This window comes from Schistocerca piceifrons, chromosome X (assembly GCF_021461385.2).
Source record: "Schistocerca piceifrons isolate TAMUIC-IGC-003096 chromosome X, iqSchPice1.1, whole genome shotgun sequence".
Taxonomy (NCBI): Eukaryota; Metazoa; Arthropoda; class Insecta; order Orthoptera; family Acrididae; genus Schistocerca; species Schistocerca piceifrons.
Genome location: NC_060149.1, coordinates 87,940,346 through 87,961,411, shown reverse-complemented (window position 1 = coordinate 87,961,411; position 21,066 = coordinate 87,940,346).

Below are 21,066 nucleotides of genomic sequence, written 5' to 3'. Positions count from 1 at the left end.
TGTACATTCTGCTGTTGCTATACTAACTGGAACATTGGCAAAAGATGATTAGAATCGTGCAAATGCAAGAATACAGTTCACTGTCGAACATCTCGATGATATCAAAAAGAGACACCGGAATTTTAAGACCAGCCTCGACATGGCGCTTCCATCTAGCCATCTAAATTTGAAATATTGAACCACAAATGAAACACAAGTACCAACAAGCAGCATACAAACCTCCAAGGTTTCTTTCACAGTTACAGTGTCTTCTCTGTTGTATGTTCTATGCAGCAGAAAAATTCTTAAATTGAAAAGATTCATCACATCTGGGGAGTGCCTCTCCTTCAGATCCGATGTGATGTTCTCTAGCAATGGGATGTACAAGGCCCTTCGAAACTATTCTTTGGTGGGCTGAGCAATCTATCTCGGTATACCTGTCGAGAAACCATATCATGTGCTTTCATTGCGATGTCCAGTTGCTCAATGACTTCTTGAGCTTCAAAGAACAGCTACTGGAAAATCAAATCCACATTAGAAGGTTATCAGTGCCAGTTCTGGGAGAGATAACGATCCTTTCACTTCCAGTGTCACGTTACACATCTGGTGTCAGGTTACAGACTTGGTCAGTTTACAGGCAAGGTCACTCCCCAATACTCTCTTCCCAAGAAACCACCGAGAAATGTTCAATGTCATCCAGGGGAACCCCCACACACCTTAGGCAACTGTGTGTTACATTCTGGCCCATCAACCCCTTCCCTACCCCTCCGTGCCACATTGGACCAGTATTAAGGGTGGACCAAAAGGAACTGAAGTCTCCCCACCCTTTCCTTTATTATATTATGAATCCAGCTGCCAGATCCTCTTTCATCTGAGGCCAGGTATTCTTGGTGGAAAGATGATGTGCCAGAAGCAGCAGGGGCAGCAGGAACCAACCAGTGCCCCCAGGCACAAGAGAGACAAGTCTGCTGGATTTGAAAGTAGGTGTCTAATAATATTATAATTTGTAATATTGTTATTAACAAATATACTTCCTGATCTATCGGACATGGTGTCAATCAACTATAATATTCTGCTGCATCTGCAGCACCTGCCGTCATTCGGCTGCTGCTATCGTTTGAGCTGACACGGCTCACAGAACCACTGGCAAGTCGCCCATCATGAGTACTACTGTTCGCCAGCACATACAACGTTACTGTGTGTGTATCTAAACGAGTAAATGCGGTCCTGGGTCTGGATAATGTCTTTGAAATGGTGACTGAAGTTGAAATCACGCAACACATTGATTCAAACATTCAGTATTCATTATTTGTGCAAGAATATTTGTGCAGTATGATGAATTATATAGACAATAAGATGATGAACAAGTATGATCCCATCCCACACTCAAATAGAAGTTCAACGTTACGATGTAGTCATCTTAGGTGACATATATAGTGAAAACATGCTAGTATTAATTTCATAGGGCCCAAATACATACTTAAAACATTCAAGTGTTCCGAAATTGGATGATATCTACTGTGTAATACTGATCGCTATAGAAAGCCTGTGCCACTGGGAGGCATGTGTAAGAGCGGCTTGCTATTAGTTTGTAGATCATTTGAGCAATAATAGCATTACAGTGAATCAAGTGGAGCAGTATAAAATTTCCTGTATACCTCCTGTGCTGAAGTGCGTAACCGTGGAACCTGTAAAGACTATAGAGGGTGAGTTCACAGAGGGAATTTCTTTGTGATTAGTGCCACCTATTAACTTGAATGTCATATAGGCAGAATTTAAGGCCTATTTTCAAAATTTTGTGTTACCATTACGTAATGAAATTTTTAGATAAATAATGAATAAAGCACAGTATGCTTCCTACAGAGTTATTACTTTCATGCACAGCCCCGTCCATGTCCTAGCCAACTACCTGTTTTAAAGAACACATACACTATGTGATCAAAAGTATCTGGACACTCCCAAAAACATACGTTTCTCATATTAGGTGCACAGTGCTGCCATCTACTGCCAGGTACTCCATATCAGCGACCTCATTAGTCATTAGACATCATGAGATAACAGAAAGGGGCGCTCCGCAGAACTCACAGACTTCGAACGTGGTCAGGTGGTCGGGAAGATATATTTGCTCAACAAGGCTGACAGGATACAAATTTCAGAATATCTCAGCAGTCAGCATCAAATATTCGGCAATGAGGACGAAGATGTGGAGAACAAATGGAAAAAAATCTAAGGCATCGTTCAATATGCCCTAGGCAAGTATGTTACGAGTAAGGTTTTAAGAGATGGGAAGGATCCACCATGAATTAATAGCCATGTTAGAAAAGTGCTACGTAAACAAAGAGCACCTCATCTCAGATTCAAAAGAAGAGCGGCATGTTTCATCACAGGATCGTTTAGCTGGCGAGAGAGTGTTATAGAGACGCTAAAAACTCCGTTGGCAAACGTTACAACAGAGACGTTGTGCATCATGGAGAAATTTACTATTGAAATTTCGGGGCAGCACTTTTCAGGAGGAGAAAATATTACTTCCCCCCACATACATCTCGCGTATTGACTACAAGGAGAAAATTCGAGAAATTAGACCCAATACAGAGGCGTCCTGACAATCATTCTTCCCATGCACTATTCGCGAGTGGAACAGGGTTGGAGGGATCGGATAGTGGTACCAAAAGTACCCTCCGCCACACAACATTTGGTGGCTTGAAGAGTATGATGTACATGTAGATGTAGATTACATGACGAATCACTCAAATCTAAAGGCTGCCAATTCATCTGAATATCTGGGGATTACAATTACAAACAACTTAAACTGGAACTATTGCAAGGATAATTTGTGATGAAGCCAAACCAAAGACTAAGTTTTATCAGCAGAACGTTTGGAAGATGCAAAAAATCCACTAAATAGAGTGCCTGTACTATGCATGTCCCACCTCTGCTAGGATATTGGTGTGCCATATAGGACCTTTACCAGATAGGATTGGTGAAGGACACTGGAAAAGTTCAAAGAAGGATAGCTCGTTTTGTATTAGAAACAGGAGACAGTGTGCTATGGATAAGACATGAGAGCTGTGATGGCAATCATTAAAACAAAGGTGTTATTCATTGAGGCAAGATCTTCACATGAAACTTCAATCACAACCTTTGTCCTCCAAATGCAAAAATATTCTGTTGCTGTCCACCTACATAGGGGGAAATGATCATCATCATGAAAGAAGAGTAGTTGGATCTCGCACGGAAAGACTCAAGAGTTGATTTTTCTATTAGAGAGTGGAACAGTGGAGAAATAGTGTCAAAGTGGTTTGATGAATCCTCTGCCAGGCACTTCAGTGTGACTTGCAGGGTAGTCGTGTAGATATAGGTGATGGTGATAAGGATGATGACACTTTTCCTGAGCACACAATGTTGAGAGTTTTAGTGCCTTTTCTAAAATTTTATGGGATATTAGCAGTTAAAAAATTAAAACAAATAGAACGTCTGGAAACCTTTAGCCTAGAATATAAACTAGTACAGTAGCACAGCAAATAAATGTTGCTGACTGATTAAAAATAAATAAAAAAATATTAAACTCATTGATACCCTCAGCCTAAATCCTGAATTCTCTATTCATTAGCTAAAATAGATGGCAAGTCCACTGTTACAGTTGCCTCTACCATCAAAATGTCACAAACAGTGATTTTTACACTACAGAAACCACACATTGGGGACTCCTCATACCCTAGTATGAAGCCATTTGCTAATGGACACTGCTCTGTTTGGAGACATACTGGGGCAACTGTGTGACCATTATGAAGGTACACCATGGACAAACAGATAGTTTCACAGAGCAAAGTGGAATGAGTCCTACCCCAATAATGCCTCATCTGTTCAAGTGTCTTCACTATAGCTGTGTCCTGAACACAGGAACTGTGTTTGGAAGTAGAAAAATGGAACAACCAAGCAGCAAAAGGATTTCTCTTGCTTTGTGCTGACTGTATACACAATGATAAAATTGGGATGTTTATCAAAATTATTCAAGGAACAAATTTAAGAATTACACTTTGATTATTTCATTTTTAAGTTAAGTCCTAAATAATTTTGATCCTCTTAAGGAGCTAAAGTGTGTTTTTCTTCTACCTTTGACAACAGACACCAATATTGGCCACATAAGTCTCTAAAATGAAGTCCTCTGAATTAATCCCAAAGTGATTCATTGTTTGCTGGTGATGGATGGTCATGAAGATTCACTCAAAAGGTTGCTAAGCAAATGTTTATTTTATAAGTGACACTGGTATATGTACATTTTCTCTGTTAGCTGCACCACAAAAATGTGCCCCACTGTCTTCAACACAAAGGTTGTTCCAAAATGCCCCAACTTAGGACTAACACCTGCTTGGTAAATAGCATCTGGTACCCTTATGTACAACAATATAGCAGTCCCATGCATGAAACATCCATAGTTGACCCAGATTCATGTCAAAAATCAACAACACTTGACCATACAAGTTCTATCTGCTTCCCAAGCTCCTTGGCTGTTATATGAAGTGCTTTGCAAGAACTTCTAGTCTGCGTAATTTAGTAGCCAGATATTTCTTTTCATTGAAATATTAAAAAACTAAACTCCACCTGAACAGACCATGAACGTCCAACGGAACTAACTGGCCACTGTGTCATCCTCAGCCAACAGGCATCACTGCATGCAGATATGGAGGGGTATGTCATCAGTACAGCTCTCTCCCTGCCGTGGTCAATACACCTCTCTCCCGGCCATATGTCAGTTTATGAGACTGGAGCCACTACTTCTCAATGAAGGCGCCCCTCAGTTTGTCTCACAAGGGCTGAATGCACCCTGCTTGCCAACAGTGCTCCGCAGACTGGATGGTCACCCATCCAAGTGCCAGCCCAGCCCGACAGCACTTAACTTTGGTGATCTGATGAGAACCAGTGTTACCACTGCGGCAAGACTGTTGGCGTTATCTAAATATATGGCCAGTAATATTACTGACCATGTGAAACTAAAACTAGTGTCCCTAATTCTCAGTTCTGATAGATTAAAAACTGTATAACATGGTTTAAGAAAGAAACACACAACTTTCTATGTACCATATTTAAAACTGTTATTTTCTGTACACTACTTCAATTGCTTAATTGTCAAGTGCAGATGTTGTGTACTATATGGGGGTTGCAAGAAGAGTTAAAAATAGATATAATGGTACATAAGCAAGAAGCACTGAACAGAAATATTTTGTACTATTTATAGTTACTGAAAACCTAGTCATACTTACATCACTATCTTGAGAGACACTGTTCTCTTATGATACATGCTAGTGATACATCACAGGATTTATATCTAAAATACTGTTGGGAGGAGGGCAGTAAAAGACAGCAAGCCATCTCAGGAAGGCCAAAACATAGAATTTTCTCAGAATATTATGCCACCAAAAGGTAAGGTAGCCCTTCCTGTGATTGAACAAAACACCTATTAATGGGTACTTATGCAGAAAAAGAGACACTACAGTAACTACTCAGATATATTGAGTTCTCCTTAGGTATGACAAGAATTAAAATGAATTCTTTCTCTGATTAATAAATTTGTGTCTGAAGGATCGAGGACATTTTCTTTGGTATTTCTGATGAGGTGCTGCAGTTCACTGTAATGGATGTCACAATGACCTGTTTACTTGTCACATACTGCTGACAAACCATATCCAAATTCCATATTCAGAAACATGATATAAAATTCACGACAATGAAAGGTGAAATCCTAATCACACCCGTCAGTAATATTTTTTATATTGATGAAAAGGTAGATTTTGGATGGCAGTGGCAGTGATGTGAGCAAAGTATTCTGCCATGGTCTGGGCAATACCTCCTTAACTGAGCTGGAGAATCAATCCTCCTTACAGCTTTAATAGGCCACTCTGAACCCTTGCCAGAAATACTCCCAACAGTTATTTTCTGTTTAAGTTATTTTGTTTATTTTAATCCACAGTCCTGTAACATTTTAGAAATTACAACTTTTTCATCTGAATTGTTATTTTTTGATTTTTTTCACATGATATCTTGCGAACCATGGATGAAGAGTATCAGACTGATGCCATATTCCTTGACTTAGGAAAGCGTTTGACTCGGTGCCCCACTGCAGACTCCTCACTAAGATACGAGCATATGGGATCGGTTCCCAAGTATGTGAGTGCCTCAAAGACTTCTTATGTAATAGAACCCAGTACGTTGTCCTCGATTGTGAGTGTTCATCGGAGGTGAGGGTATCATCTGGAGTGCCCCAGGGAAGTGTGGTAGGTCCACTGTTGTTTTCTATCTACATAAATGATCTTTTGGATAGGGCGGATAGCAATGTGCAGCTGTTTGCTGATGATGCTGTTGTGTACAGGAAGGTGTCGTCGTTGAGTGACTGTAGGAGGACACAAGAGGAGTTGACAGGATTTGTGATTGGTGTAAAGAATGGCAGCTAACTCTAAAAATAGATAAATGTAAATTAATGCAGATGAATAGGAAAAGGAATCCCGTAATGTTCGAATACTCCATTAGTAGTGTGGCGCTTGACACAGTCACATCGATTAAATGTTTGGGCGTAACATTGCAGAACAATATGAAGTGGGACAAGCATGTAATGGCAGTTGTGGGGAAGACGGATAGTCGTCTTTGGGTCATTGGTGGAATTTTGGGAAGATGTGGTTCATCAGTAAAGGAGACCACTTATAAAACACTAATACGACCTATTCTTGAGTACTGCTTGAGCATTTGGGATTCCTATCAGGTCAGATTGAGGGAGGACATAGAAGCCTTTCAGAGGCGTGTTCTAGATTTGTTACTGGTAGGTTTGATCATCACGCGAGTGTTACGGAAATGCTTCAGGAACTCGGGTGGGAGTCTCTAGAGGAAAGGAGGCGTTCTTTTCGTGAATTGCTACTGGGGAAATTTAGAGAACCAGCATTTGAGGCTGACTGCAGTACAATTTTACAGCTGCCAACTTACATTTCGCGGAAAGACCACAAAGATAAGATAAGAGAGATTAGGGCTCGTACAGAGGCATATGCAGTCATTTTTCCCTTGTTCTGTTTGTGAGTGGAACAGGGAGAGAAGATGCTAGTTGTGGTACGAGGTATCCTCCGCCACGCACCGTATGGTGGATTGCAGAGCATGGATTTAGATGTAGATGTAGATTTCAGTTATTGTGCCATTCTCCTCGTAGTCTTCAGCAGAACAAAAAAAAAAAAAAGAAAAGGAAGTGCAACCATTTATGGAGCTCAGGAGTTCTTGCCACAGTCTCTGTTTTTCCTTTCTGTAATGATTCTGTGGAGAAACCCCATACTGCTGTGTGTGTCTGATGATAATGTTTTTATGACCTCACTGCCATCCACTAGCAGATAAAGGGGCAAAACTCATTCCCCATAGCATATGCATTGTAACAGAGAAGTGAGAATGGTATTTATCTTCTACAAATATAATTTCTCCTCCTTTAGTTACCTCTCACTGGGATCATCTTTTCTGTGGAATCTGAAACACATAGTCCAATGGCACAGACTATTTCATGAGAGAGAAATGGAGAAACAGCTCCACCTGTGCTAAGTGCCTCAAATCCTCCACATATGTCCTGAACCCATTTACATTTCTTTTTAGTATGTGCATCATTTTATCAGTTAGAATCTGTCTTCCTGTTCAAGTGAGGTTAAGAGGCAGTCTGGTGGCTAGTAGAACAACTTTCTGGCTCTTTGAGGCAGACTTCATATCTCAATCATTATATTTTTACAACAGAAACTTTGTCTGGCAGATACAAGGGCATGCTGAAAAGTAATGTGTCTGAATTTTTATTTTAAAACTATTAAAGCTTTTTCTATATGTCTACATATTTATTTCTCAACATAATTATCCTGGTGACAAACAGATTTTTCCCAATGAGAGATCAGTTTGTTGATACCGCCACTTTAGACTGTTTGACTTTGTTGATGGAGCCGCAACCTCACCACTGTTTCACTCCTTCATCTCTATCAAAGCAAAGTACTCCAAGGTGTTCTTTAAGTTTTGGAAACATATGAAAATTGGATGGGGCCAAGCAGGGACTATATGTAGAATAATTGATGACAGTGTACACAAGGTGTCAGATTGTTGCAGCCCAGAGAAATACTGCTCATCATGCCTTTTGTGTAACACCCAGCATTGATGGAAAATGTCCGTCTGTTTCCTGTTAGAAACAAAATTATTTTTAAAACTGAATTTTACATGCCCATTCCCTAGAGCAGTCCCAGATTAGTTGTGTGATATTCACTTTATTGATATGTATTAACAGGAACATTAAAACATGGAGAGCAGTCAGTGCTCCAGGAGTGACTGAGCTACGCTGCTGTGTGGCTGTAGCAGTCAGTACTGCCCAAGGCGGTAAGCAAGTATCTGCTGAAGTACTGGTTATTCTTCATGTTTTAATGTTCCTGTTAATGCATATAAATAAAAAAATATCACATTAAACTAATTTAGGTCTGCTCTGTCGAATGGCTGTGTAAAATTCCACTTTAAAAATAATTTTGCTTGTAAAGGGAAACTAACCAACACTTTCTGTTGATGCTGGGCATTGCATGAAAGATGTGATGAGCAACATTTGTTCAGGCTGACTCCAATTACACACTCTCTCTGTAGTGTTCAACCCTGAGGTTGGTTTACAGCAATATGCCATTCCCCTCTTCTGTCTGCCTTCCTCTTCATTTCCATGTATGCAGTGCATCACACATCATTCATAATGTGCTGCAAGTGTGACATCTTTGGTCATCCCCGGAAATTACTTCACTCAATAGCTCCTTCTGCTACTATTCCAATGACTTTATTGTGTCTTAAAATATGTCCTATGGGTTTCTCTCTCCTTCTTTGGATGTGACTCCATATAGATCTGGTACTCTTCCCAGCACCTCTTCATTGGTAATTCTGTCTCCCCAGCTGATCTTCATCATCCTTCTGTAGCACCAAATCTCCAGGGCTTCTAGGCACCTTCTCACTTGTTTTCTTACTGTCCAAGTTTCACACCTCTATTGGCCACTCTCCTAACAGATGCTTTCATAACACATTTACTTATTTCATTACTGTTGTTCTCACGGGCTAATTAGTTCTTTCACAATTTAAATGCTATTTTGGGCTGTTGCATTCTGCTCACAATTGCTTTCTGTCTCCTATCATCCCTTGTAATCCTGCTTCCTAAATGGTACATTTCTCAGTCAATTCTAGCTCCTCTCTTCCTGTTCACATTTTGTAGCTGCTACCTTCTATAGTATAGAAACCATGACATGGTTTGGAAGTCAGTTGGTATCTCTCCTGTGTTATAGATGGACCTTATCAGTTTCAACAGCAACATTTCCATGTTCTCATCAATGTTCTTGATTAGTTCAGCAGGAATGTCATCAATACCCATTGCTTTGTTCTCCTGTAGATCTATAAGAGCTCTGTCAAATTCTTCTTGGAGAATGTTGTCTACTTTGACATTTTCCCCTTATTTTCCTATTACATCCTCTGATACAGGAATTCCAGCATACAATTCCTCAATCTATTCTTTCCATCTCTTCACTAAATCTTCACCAAACAGCATTTTCCCCTCTTTGTCTTCAACAGTACCTGACTTTATTGTTTTTTGTTTGTCAAAAAATGTATTTGCTATTTTGTAGGCTATATCAGTACTTCCAGTCTGCATGTTTTCTTCCACTTCTCTGGACATTTCTTCAAAAAAACTTTCTTTTGGTATCCTAGCTTCTCTATTGCCTAAATTCCTTAGTCTTCTGTATAAAGCTTTTCCTTGTTCATCAGTTGCATTTTTGCATAGTCTTCTTTTACCTATAACCTGAATAACATCAGCTGTAATCCATTTCCTCTTGTTTTTGGATTTAGTTTTCCCAACTATATTTTCTGCTGCTTTGCATATGCCAGATTGATTTTGTTCCCAGTCTTCTTTTAATCTGTCATGTTGAAAAGTTTTAGACAGGTTGTCTGTTTCCTGTGTGTAATGCCTTGCCAGTCCCGCAGTTTTCACTTTTGTATTTCTCATTTCTGTTGTACTCTCCATTCAGACATCTCAATTTGAATGAACTTGAAGGAGATATCAAGTTGGTAATGACCACGGTTCTCTCTTCTAATCATCAATATTTTTATTACACGACAAACGTACAGGTCGAAGACTAGGTGGGAACTGAGGTCCCGGAAGTATACAAAACAAAGATCAACTCGAAGACATAATACACATATGATGTTCTGGCCTATCAATCCATGGATCAACGCCACATAGCCCCCACCCCCCCTTGCAGTATGGAGTACGTACCCGAAGGTGGGGGTGGGGGTGGGGGGGTTGGGGAGACTTTAAGTGGGTTACAGTGAGTTCCCCTGCGTCTAACAGCATGGGCCGTGTGGGAGCAGAGCGTGGAGCAAATCCTGGAATGCTGATGCTGAAGTCTTGAAGCAAGGTCGGCAGTCGTAGTTGGCGGCCGGTGTGGGAGCACTGGTGTGGAAGGGTGTTGTAGGCAGGGAACCTAATGATCACCCTTCCACTTGGCCTAATGCAAGCACGTAGGTTGCCACACGTAGCACTTCGAGAGATTTTGAAACATTTCACTACACATTGTGACACACCACCTAATGAATCACATGAATCATCACACGCAAGCAGCACTAATGAGGTATCATCACTAACAACGACAGAGAAACCACAAATGTCATTAGGATGAACGTGGGTAGAGAGCTCGTAAGTGGCACCTGCTAACGGAGAGGTATGCTGAGCCAGTGGGGTGGGGAAACCGTACCAAAGTGAGGGCGGTGTGCTGCAAGTAGAGGGGCGAGTTTCAGATGGTGAAGTCTGAGTGGACGTGGCAGGAACCTGCGGGCTGCACCTGTTAGAAGAGCAGCCTGGTGTGGTGTCACATGAAGATGGAACTGTTATATTAGAGCCCTGGGAGCTGGGGCGTCTGCTATGGGAGACGGGAGGCGGAAAACCCCAGAATTAGTGTGGGCACGTTGACGGGGCTGGTGTAGGTGTGAGTTTACTCGAATCATGAGCAGAGGAAGAAGGCCAGAGAGCATGGTCTCTTCAACGGTGGGTGAGGTAGGGAAAAACTCGACACGAGCAGGTTTAACCCTATTGAGGGAGACAGTAGTTACTGAGCCCTTAATTACGATGTCCATTGTGTTACTGGTTTGTTTGACAACTCTGTACGGGCCCGTGTAAGGGGGCTGTAACTGGGCTTTAACCGTGTCGTCGTGAAGGAACACAAATTCGCAAGTGTCGAGCGCCTTGGGAACATATGTGTGCGGCGGTGTGTGGCTGGAAGGGGGCGGGGGTTGTACCTTGTTACAGTGTAACCTCACCCGTTCTACCAAGGACAGCAGTTCGGGCGGTTTGGCGACTGGAGTAGGAGCAACAAGTTCGCCTGGCAGTGTAAGGGACTGGCTGTAGACGAACTCAGCCAATGAGCCTTTAAGGTCTTCCTTGAAAGTGGTCCACAAACCGAGTAAGTCGAATTGTAGGGCTTCCGTCCAAAGGAGGCCATGGCAACGTAGGGCCATCTTAAGCGTCCTATGCCAACGTTCCACGTGGCCATTGCTTTGGGGGTGGTATGCTGTTGAATGAATTTTCTTGATGCTGCACAGCCTACATAGTTCAGAAAACAAGGAACACTCAAATTGGAGGCCTTGGTCGGTCATCAAGTAAACAGGGCAGCCAAAGCGCGAAATCCAAGAGTCTATGAAGGATCGTGTCACTGATTTGGATGTAATATTGGGTAGCGGGGCAGCTTCCACCCAACGGGAGGTTCCGTCTATAATACATAGCACATATCTGTAACCCTCGGAGCCGGCCGGGGTGGCCGAGTGGTTCTAGGCGCTACAGTCTTGAACCGCGCGACCGCTACGGTCGCAAGTTCGAATCCTGCCTCGGGCATGGATGTGTGTGATGTCCTTAGGTTAGTTAGGTTTATGTAGTTCTAAGTTCTAGGGGACTGATGACCTTAGAAGTTAGGTCCCATAGTGCTCAGAGCCATTTTTTTTGTAACCCTCGGTGGGGGTGAGGGGGCTAACCAAGTCGACGTTAACGTGCTGGAGGTGACTGGGAGGAGCAGTGAAGCTGCCTAGTGGTGGCGATGTGTGCTGCGAAACTTTATTTTGTTGGCACGGAATGCAGGCACGGGCCCAGGCTTGGCAGCTGCAACACAAGTCGTGCCAGACGAAGCACTGTGAAGTAACTCTGGTAGAGGCTCTCACACCTGGATGAGCTAGGTTGTGTAATTTGTCGAACACTTGTCTCTGTAGAGGTTTGGGTATGAAGGGACGCAGCGTACCAGTTGATTCGTCACACCAAACCTCGCCTATGACACCGGGAAAGGTGGATCGCACAGGTTCGAGTGACGAGCTGTGATCGGAAATAAGGTCCATAGTGTCCGTGTCAGTAGACTGCAGCTGAGGCAAGTTAGAGAGGTCTATCAGAGTTGTGAGAGCATCGACACAAGACAAAAAATTTGCGACCACATTATCTGCACCCTTGATGTCAGGTAAATTGCAATATAAACTCCAAATGACGGAAGCGTCTAGGTGGAGGGCCAGTCGGGGGGGTTCTTTACAGCAGCAATGGTCGGTTAAAATGTAGAAGTCCCTACCCTCAACCTCGGCATGGAAAGTGTTTCACAGCCTTGTAAACTGCCAGGAGCTCCCTATCAAAGGCTGAGTACTTTTTTTGAGCGCCGTTGAGCTTCTTAGAAAAGAACTGCAAAGGAGAGGTAGTATCTCCGATGGTTTGTCTGAGGACAGCACCTACTGCGGTATCACTGGCATCCACAGTAATAAAAAACGTAGCATCCGGATGTTGGTGGGCAACAGTCACTGCGTCTGCTAGTAGGTGCTTCAGTTTGTCAAAAGCTTGTTCCATGGCAGGGGTCCAGGGGACTGGGCAGATACTGGTCGTATTTTTGCCAGCAAGGGCATCTGTTAGGGGAGCCTGAACCTCGGCTGCGGCAGGCAAGTGCTTCCTATAATAGTTAACTGTTCCGATGAACCTGCACAGCTCCTTAAAAGAGTGAGAGCTGGCAAATCCAAAACAGGTTTGATTTTATCCACAGGAGGATAGAGGCCCTTAGCTGACACGATGTAGCCTGAGAATCTTACTGAAGTCTGGTGCAACTGGAGCTTCTTATTATTCAGTTCAACACCAGCAGTGGTAAGAGTGTCTTTAACAATCTGCAAATGTTCCTAGTTCTTTTGCAAAGTAGGACTGAATATAAGAATGTCGTCCAAGTAAAATCCAGATGAAACAACACCTTGTTTATGAATCTCTGCCAAGTTTGTGCAGCGTTGCGGAGGCCAAAGGGCATTAACCAGTACTGGAAAAGGCCGAAAGGTGTTGTAATAGCTGTCTTTTCAATATCCTCTGGTGCCATCGGAATTTGATGATAGGCCCTCCTACAGTCCACTACCGAGAAATATTTGGCGCCTGCAAGAGCATGGTTAAAATCCGCGACGTTAGGAACCAGGTGCTTGTCTATGATAGTACGAGAGTTGAACTTAGTATAGTCGCCAACCATACGCCAGGTGCCGTCGCTTTTTGTGACTAAGTGGATAGGCGAGGCCCAGCATCCGGCAGATGGTTCGATGACGCCGGCTGCTAAGAGATCGTCTATTTGTTCGCGAGCCACTTTCATGAATTCTGGCTTGAGACGGTGTGGTCGGCAAGAGATAGGCGGTCCGTTTTGCAAGCGAAGTTTGTGAGCGGTGCCGTCTGTAACCACGGAAAGGCGCAACGCGGTGCATGAGACGACTGTCTGTGGTATAGTGTGTCCGTCGGCCGGTACGCTGGGTTGTGGCGCGGACGACGAAAGTTTGCAAAAGTGCCAACTGCTGGGTGGCTGGGAGCGACAAACAAGTGAGCTACGCAAAACAAGGTTGGTACACTATTTATTAGTAACCGAGCTTTGTGGCAGTAGCGGGCGCGAATGAACAGCTGATGGCAATAAATCAAAAACATTAACCTGCTCCTGGGAAGTTAGCTGCCCAAGCGAGGAGGGGGATGAATGTGCGCTCGAATTAACACAGTTAGAGCTGGCGGGAGCGCGGGCACTGTACAGTTTATGTGGCACACGGTCACGAATGCACTCTGGAGCGAGACTAACCTTGTGTGTTGCCAAGGCATCGTCTGCTGCAAGCTGCTGCCATGCCGAAGATAACTCGTTACTTAAATCGTTGAAGTGACGGCTTAGCTCAAGTTGTTCCAAGCACAGGTGTGTAGACTCGACACACTCCGTGAGCCACTTATTGGTCCATGACAAGAGCTCAGAGGAGGGGTTATTACACTTCCTATCCAGGTGAACCTGTTTGGCAGTACTATTGACACTCGACGAAGCACACGGGATGTGTTGCTGCATAGGGTGGTAGAACACTGTATTCTTGACGAGGTCAGGCCACAGTTTGTGGTGTCGTAGAAAGTCGATGCCCAAAATGGGATCGTCGATGTCAGCCACCAGGAAGGACCACTTCAGGTTGCACTCAGGCGAGAGGGACACTGCATATGAAGTAGAACCTAAGCACAACAAACTAGATGAGTTTACAGCACGTAGGACAGTTTTGTGTAGTCGGATCTTTTCGGTAGCAAGACAAGATGGAGGTAGGGAAACATCTGCACCTGTGTCGATGAGAAAGTTTGTGCCAGAGTTCAAGTCGCGGACATAGACTCGTCCATTCGAAGCAGTAGTGTTGGACACAAATGGAGCGTGGGATGGTGCCTGTTGTTTACGTCCCAGGAGGTGGCGCCGCTGCCTACCTGCACTTGAAGTTTGGGTATGAGCATGGCGGTTTACAATTGCGTGCCTGTTGCCCGAATTTTACATGAAAGAAACAGTATTTATGGGCGGACATCTGCTCCTGTGAGTGGTCAGATGGCGACGGCCAAGAATCTTCCATGGAGTCAGATGTGCTGTTGTTGTGCGGACGTGAAGGTGCCGGTAGTGCAGCAAGCTTGACAGACTTAGGTTTAGTGGGGCATCCACGTTGGGGCCCTGGTTGTGGCTGGAAATTGGCGCAGCTGCCAGACTGCTGGACACAGCATTCACGTAGTAGAGCGGAGTAAGCTCGGTCAGCGGCACGTAAGCATTTGCTATTTGGTCTTTCTTCGTAGGTGGAGATGGCTGTTTGGACAGACAGAGGCAGCTTTTCCGTCCTAATCTCGGTGAGCGTCGCGTCTGGCATGTCGCATTCACCAACGAGAAGTCGAAGGCATTGCCACAGCTGGGACGGAGATCTGTCGCCGAGGCGTTCTTCATAGAAGAGCTGTCGAATGTTTTCTCTTCTTGTCTTGGAGACACGTTCCAGTATTGCTTGTTTAGCTGTAGCGTACTTCTCGTTCAGAGGAGGTGACTTAACCAGGTCATAAATTAAGTCGACACGGTCGTGGAGGTGGTTCATGAGACATGTGAAACGGGCATTGTCATCATGTGCTCAGACACTGAAAGTTTGCCCCACCAGGTTGAACCAGAATTCCAGGTGGGCGGGTTTGAATGCCGGAAGTTTCGGTAGATTCGACGAACTGGTGGTCGAAGAATGCAGGCAACTGCTCGTGCACGCTGGAGTAGGCAAGTCAAAGTTAACTCTGCATCGTGAAGGCATTAGGGAGGAAGCAGACGTGCCGGCTGTGTTCATAGTAGCTGGAGAGGAAGCAAAATTCGTTAGCAGGAAGCCCGACATGGAGCAAAGTGGGACCAGTTGTTGCAGCAGAAGGTCAAAGTCGTCACGGCGGTTGCTCGACAGGTTATTATGCAATTGGTCCTCCACATCTGCAGTGAAATTGCCCATCACAGAGTCACTGATGAGCTTGGTGGAACCTGACGATGCTCCCGACTATTTACGGTACTTGCATTAAAGTTCGGTATCAGTGTGTAGTGGTTTCTTGTACTGCTGTGTGGCGAAAACTGAAGCACTTCGGGGCTAACAAAGCCGGAGTCGGAGACTGCTGGCGTCATGTTCAAAACCACTGCACCTGATGAGGTCCCTGGGTTCTCGAGGCTATAGAACTGCACAAATTCACGTCGGGCACTGACTACAGCTGGCGTGCTTGAATTTAGTTGCTGTTGCTGGTGAAAACCGGGTGGCAGCGGTGTGTTGTAGAAGGCCATTGTGTAGCGGACAAAGGTCTACGCGGAATGTGGAAGCTGGTGCGGTAGTCACTTTGTACTCGGTTCGATGGATTATTCAAACTTCGGGGTCACCACCGAAGGTGATATCAAGGTGGTAAGGTAATGACCACGGTTCTCTCTTCTAATCATCAATACTTTTATTACACGATAAACGTACAGGTCAAAGACTAGGTGGGAACTGAGGTCCCGGAAGTATACAAAACAAAGATCAACTCGAAGACATAATACACATATGATGTTCTGGTCTATCGAACCGTGGATCGATGCCACAAACTTATCATCAGGACCAGCTATACACTGCAACAACTAAACTGAAAAAATCTTCAGAAACACCAGAGAAAATGTGCCTATCTATTCTTAGGGTGATGTTGATGTATGGTTTGTGAGGCACTCAATTGTGTGGTCATCAGCACCTGTACAAAGTCCCAATTTTTACACAGTCCATTTTAGCCACTGTCATGAATAATGATGATGATTGTGGTGGTGATGATGACATCACAAACACCCAGTCCCCAGACAGAGAAAATCCCCAACCCAGCTGGGAATTGAACCTGGGACCCAGCAACGCTAGCCACTAGACCACAAGCTGCAGATTATTCTTAAGATGGACAATACATATATACTATCTGATCAAAAGTATCCAAACATCTAGTGGTGAACATTAATATATCGTGCATCTACCGTTCACTTTTATTGAGAGCTTGAACTCTGATTAGGACACTTTCAATGAGGTGTCTGAATGTCTGTGGAAGAATGGCAGCCCATTCTTCCTCAAGAGCAAAAATTTAAAAAAAAGTAGTGACAGATGCTGGGGTCTTGAGCAGAGCTTGACCTTCTAACTTGTTCTATGGGTATGCCATCAGGATCAGGTTGGGACTATGGGCCAACCATTCCCTTTCAGGGAAGTTATTATCCGCAAACCACTGACCCACAGATGCTGCATTGTGACAGGATGCATTCTCATGTTATAGTCATCATCTTGGCTGTAAAATGCATTGCCACCACTGTGAAAGATACAAGGAAAAACTCTTTTGTCTTAATGTACAAGTCCATATTTTTTATGTTAGTTTGTCACTAATTTAGCAAAACAAAAATGTAACTATAATTATGACAACCACTTACGAAAAACACAAACCATCATTATGTTTGAGGCTGCCTAACATTAGTAACATCAGTCAAGAGCAGTTTATGACAGGCTGTTGGAAGGTATGAAAATGTCCCTGTGTATCTAAAGCACAATTTTCATAGCATTTTTGGTTATTTTGACAAAGTACTTGAATTATTTTTAGGGCTTGGCAAAATTCATCTAATTTGCTTTGTAAAACCATAATGGAAGCAATTTGGTGTATCATCAAGTGCATCCCAAAGTATCAAATTTATTCATAGTAAAAAAAAAATTAATAAATCATGAGACAGAATTTCTTTCCAGTACCCACCTTGAGGAGGCAAATGTACAGTACTGCCAAATTTCCTAAATTTCCAAGCTTTCACAAGAAATAGTTCCTTCATCAGGGAGAGAGAGGTTGAGGAAATTTAAAAGAAAAGGAATCCTTAACACGAACTTTGTCAGGGCAAACTTTGTCCTGAAATAACTCAACTCAACGTAATTCCCCTCCCAAGCATATTTTGTAATTTAAAAGGAATGAGTTAGGAATGAATATTGTAAAATGTTATAAATAAGATTTTCAATTTTTGTATATAACTGCATGGGAGTGGACTGTCAAAAAATGTTATTACTAGACGAAGTAGATGTGCTCTACAAACAATGTAGTGAAACAGCACAGGTGATGAGGAAATAATAATAATTGCCAGCAGAGAGCAGCAACTGAACCAGAGAAAATTAATCTCAGAAGTGCAACTTTTTATTTTACAGAGAACAATGATGGGTTCAAGGAATTTTTATAAAGGAGACAATTGTTCGTTCAGGAAAAAAATGGACTTGAGAAATATAAAAACAGACTTCAACAAAGATTGAAAACATTATATGTGAACAGAAAGATACTTTTAGTGTGATGTGAAATGTGAAAATTGTACCTTGGTTTTATTTTATTGATATATTTCTAGTGAGTAATAAATGTTAATATGCATTAATGTTTGCATTAATACAGGTCCATATAGTAATTACTGTATCAAGTAAACTGAAATTTTATACATCCTTTATTACATCTGGAAACATTGAAACAATTTTCATACCAGTGCACTTTGAGTCTGATGAACATTATAAGTATGGTCAAAGGACAATCGCACAAATTCAAAATCTCCTCGAGGTGAGTAAAGTACAATCACATTGCACCTTCGTGATTCAACATTTAAAGCAGATTCTAGTGCCACTGTGATTTCATACACTGCACCCGCAAATAGTGACACAATAAGAGTGTCACCAAGTCTAGTTATGGACAAACTCATTAGTTAACAACTAGAATTGTTATGAATTGATAATGTTCTTGGAAGAGACATGATCAGTTAATTATCAGTATGAGGACATGTGAATTGGTAAATGACTGTATGAGAGGTGGGAAAATGTGGAATGCTTGTGTGATGTTGATGATGAGTGTAGCATGGAAGAATTGGCATCACGCATCAAAATTAATGATGATGTGGGATGTAGTGTTAGGTGATACCAGGAAACACCAGCAAACTGTGTCAGGTAGCGAGGTAGTGCAACAGTAGACTCCTGGCAATGTATGGATGAAGTAATGGCCATTATCATATGAAGCTGTGAAACATACTGAATGCAATGCATATATCCTGCAGAACTAGTAAAATTAAATGAAAGAATGTTTAATGTTTCACATATATGAGTGTTGTATTTTGTATAACACAGAAAGTTAATGGACTCAATTTCAGCATTGAAAGCAAATGAGAAACAATGAATAATAAATTTACCAGTAAAGTCAATCACTTTAATGGAACAGGCAAATATGTCAGAAGGAGACTGAAACAAGATGTTTACCAAAAAATTTGAGTCGGAAATGGAAAAACTGGATGGAACCATGTCTGAAACAACTTTACATGGATGAAGGGAGACATGAGAAAAATTAAAAATAACAGGACAAAATATCACAGAAAAATGACTGTCTTGGAAATGGAGATGAAGACAAGAAAATAAAATTAAAAATTAGTTGGAAATTATAAGTATGGTACACACAGGAAAGCATAAAAAGTGTTTGTGGTTGCATTAAAATATTTGATGATAATTGATTAAAAATATGTAAATTTCATCAGTTTCCAGCCTGAGATAATATTCACCTGGTTGCTTTTACCAAACAGCTGGAAAACATTCTTTCAAGAAAATGGGATCGCAAAAAGGATAGGATGTATAATCGGTAGATTAGAAGGAGATACTCTGTCATGGTAATATGAAAAGGAGCAAGTGCAGGAAAAACTGGCAGGACTACAAAAACGTAATATTGATAGTATATTAACAGCACTCAACATCAAGCTCATCATCACCCTAATGAAGATCAACTGAGATGAATGTGGTTAAAATGTAGAACATGCGATAAAAGAACTAAAAGGCAAACAGAGCTAAAATTGCACTCGCTCTTTCCCAATCCTACCCATGATCACCTGCTCAATTACACTAGCTCACAACATGGAAAACAACACTACAAATAGGGAGATGTGTCAAAACTGTCAATTAAAACATAATGAAGACTGCAGGAAAACTGAAAGAGACTCATAGCAATATGTGGCTGGCTTACTATATATCAAAGTTACAGATGAGCCAGCCACCCTGATAACACATTAAAAATGGCATCCTAAACTTTCAGGGAACAAGTTGAACAATTCACAAAATTTTAAAAGTCTTACTGCATTTGTTTGATTGTCACCAAAACAGATGGAAAATCTGCCAGCAACTGAGCTGCCACCTTTTGGTCTGAAAATAAGACACAGTCTAGTAAAACTTGGCACACTTTGATCTGTACACCAAAAGCACCACACATTGGAGGGTCCTCTGGCCAAAGTAAGAAGCCATCATCATAGTGTTGTGGCGTATGTGAAGACAAGTAAGGAGATCCTCATCCTGCCTGCATGGATGGAGGACAGTATGCCACGGCATCATTGTGGGCTTCATGAGATGCAACTTATTATCTGTCACTTCAAGTGAATCTTCTTCTCATCAACGGATGACTCTGCAGCACAACAGTGAGGCAAGAGTATGCAGGGGGATGGCACACTGAAGCAATTGAGGATTATGACACACCTCCTTGGCTCTCACATCTGCTCTGCCATTTCCTGCTATACCCATCTGCCCTTGCGCCCAGCAGAAACACACTTGTAGTTGGAGAAGGATGTCCTGGATATTCTGGGCCACTTTATCTGTTGGGCACAAATGCTGTAGAAAGTGAAGGCCACTCAGGGAATCAGAACAGACAAGGAACTTAGCACTTGAAATACATCTCATCTGCTCCAGTGGCCATAAGACTGCATATAATTCTGTGTCAAAGAAAGGATCTGGATGATACTATTGGGGAAAACAACAGAGGAACCAATGTAGTCTCCCTGTTTAGACCAGTCTGTAAATACAGATACAAAATTGTGATGCTCACTTAAAATATCATAAAACAATTTATTAAAAACATATGCAGGAGTCCAATCTCTCATATATTGCACTAAGTCTAAACTCAGTCTGAGCCTCTGCAGTAACCAGGGTGGCAGGTGGTTAAACCACTGGAATTGAGGTTGTACTTGCTCCACACGAAGTGACTCCAACACGTTTTACGCAGATCACAAATGGCCTTGTTGCTTGTGGGTGATTGGACAAACGCCATGTCAGAGGAGGATGAGCAACAGTATGGTGTGCAGGTCAATTCAGAGTGGCGAGGAACTTACATGCCTGGCGTACCATGAGGAGCTGCTGACAGATTGTGAGTGGTGGTTCCCCAGCCTCGAAACAGATACTAGATATGGGAGTTGGTTTAGTTGGTTTTATAAGCACCTGTGGCCAGCC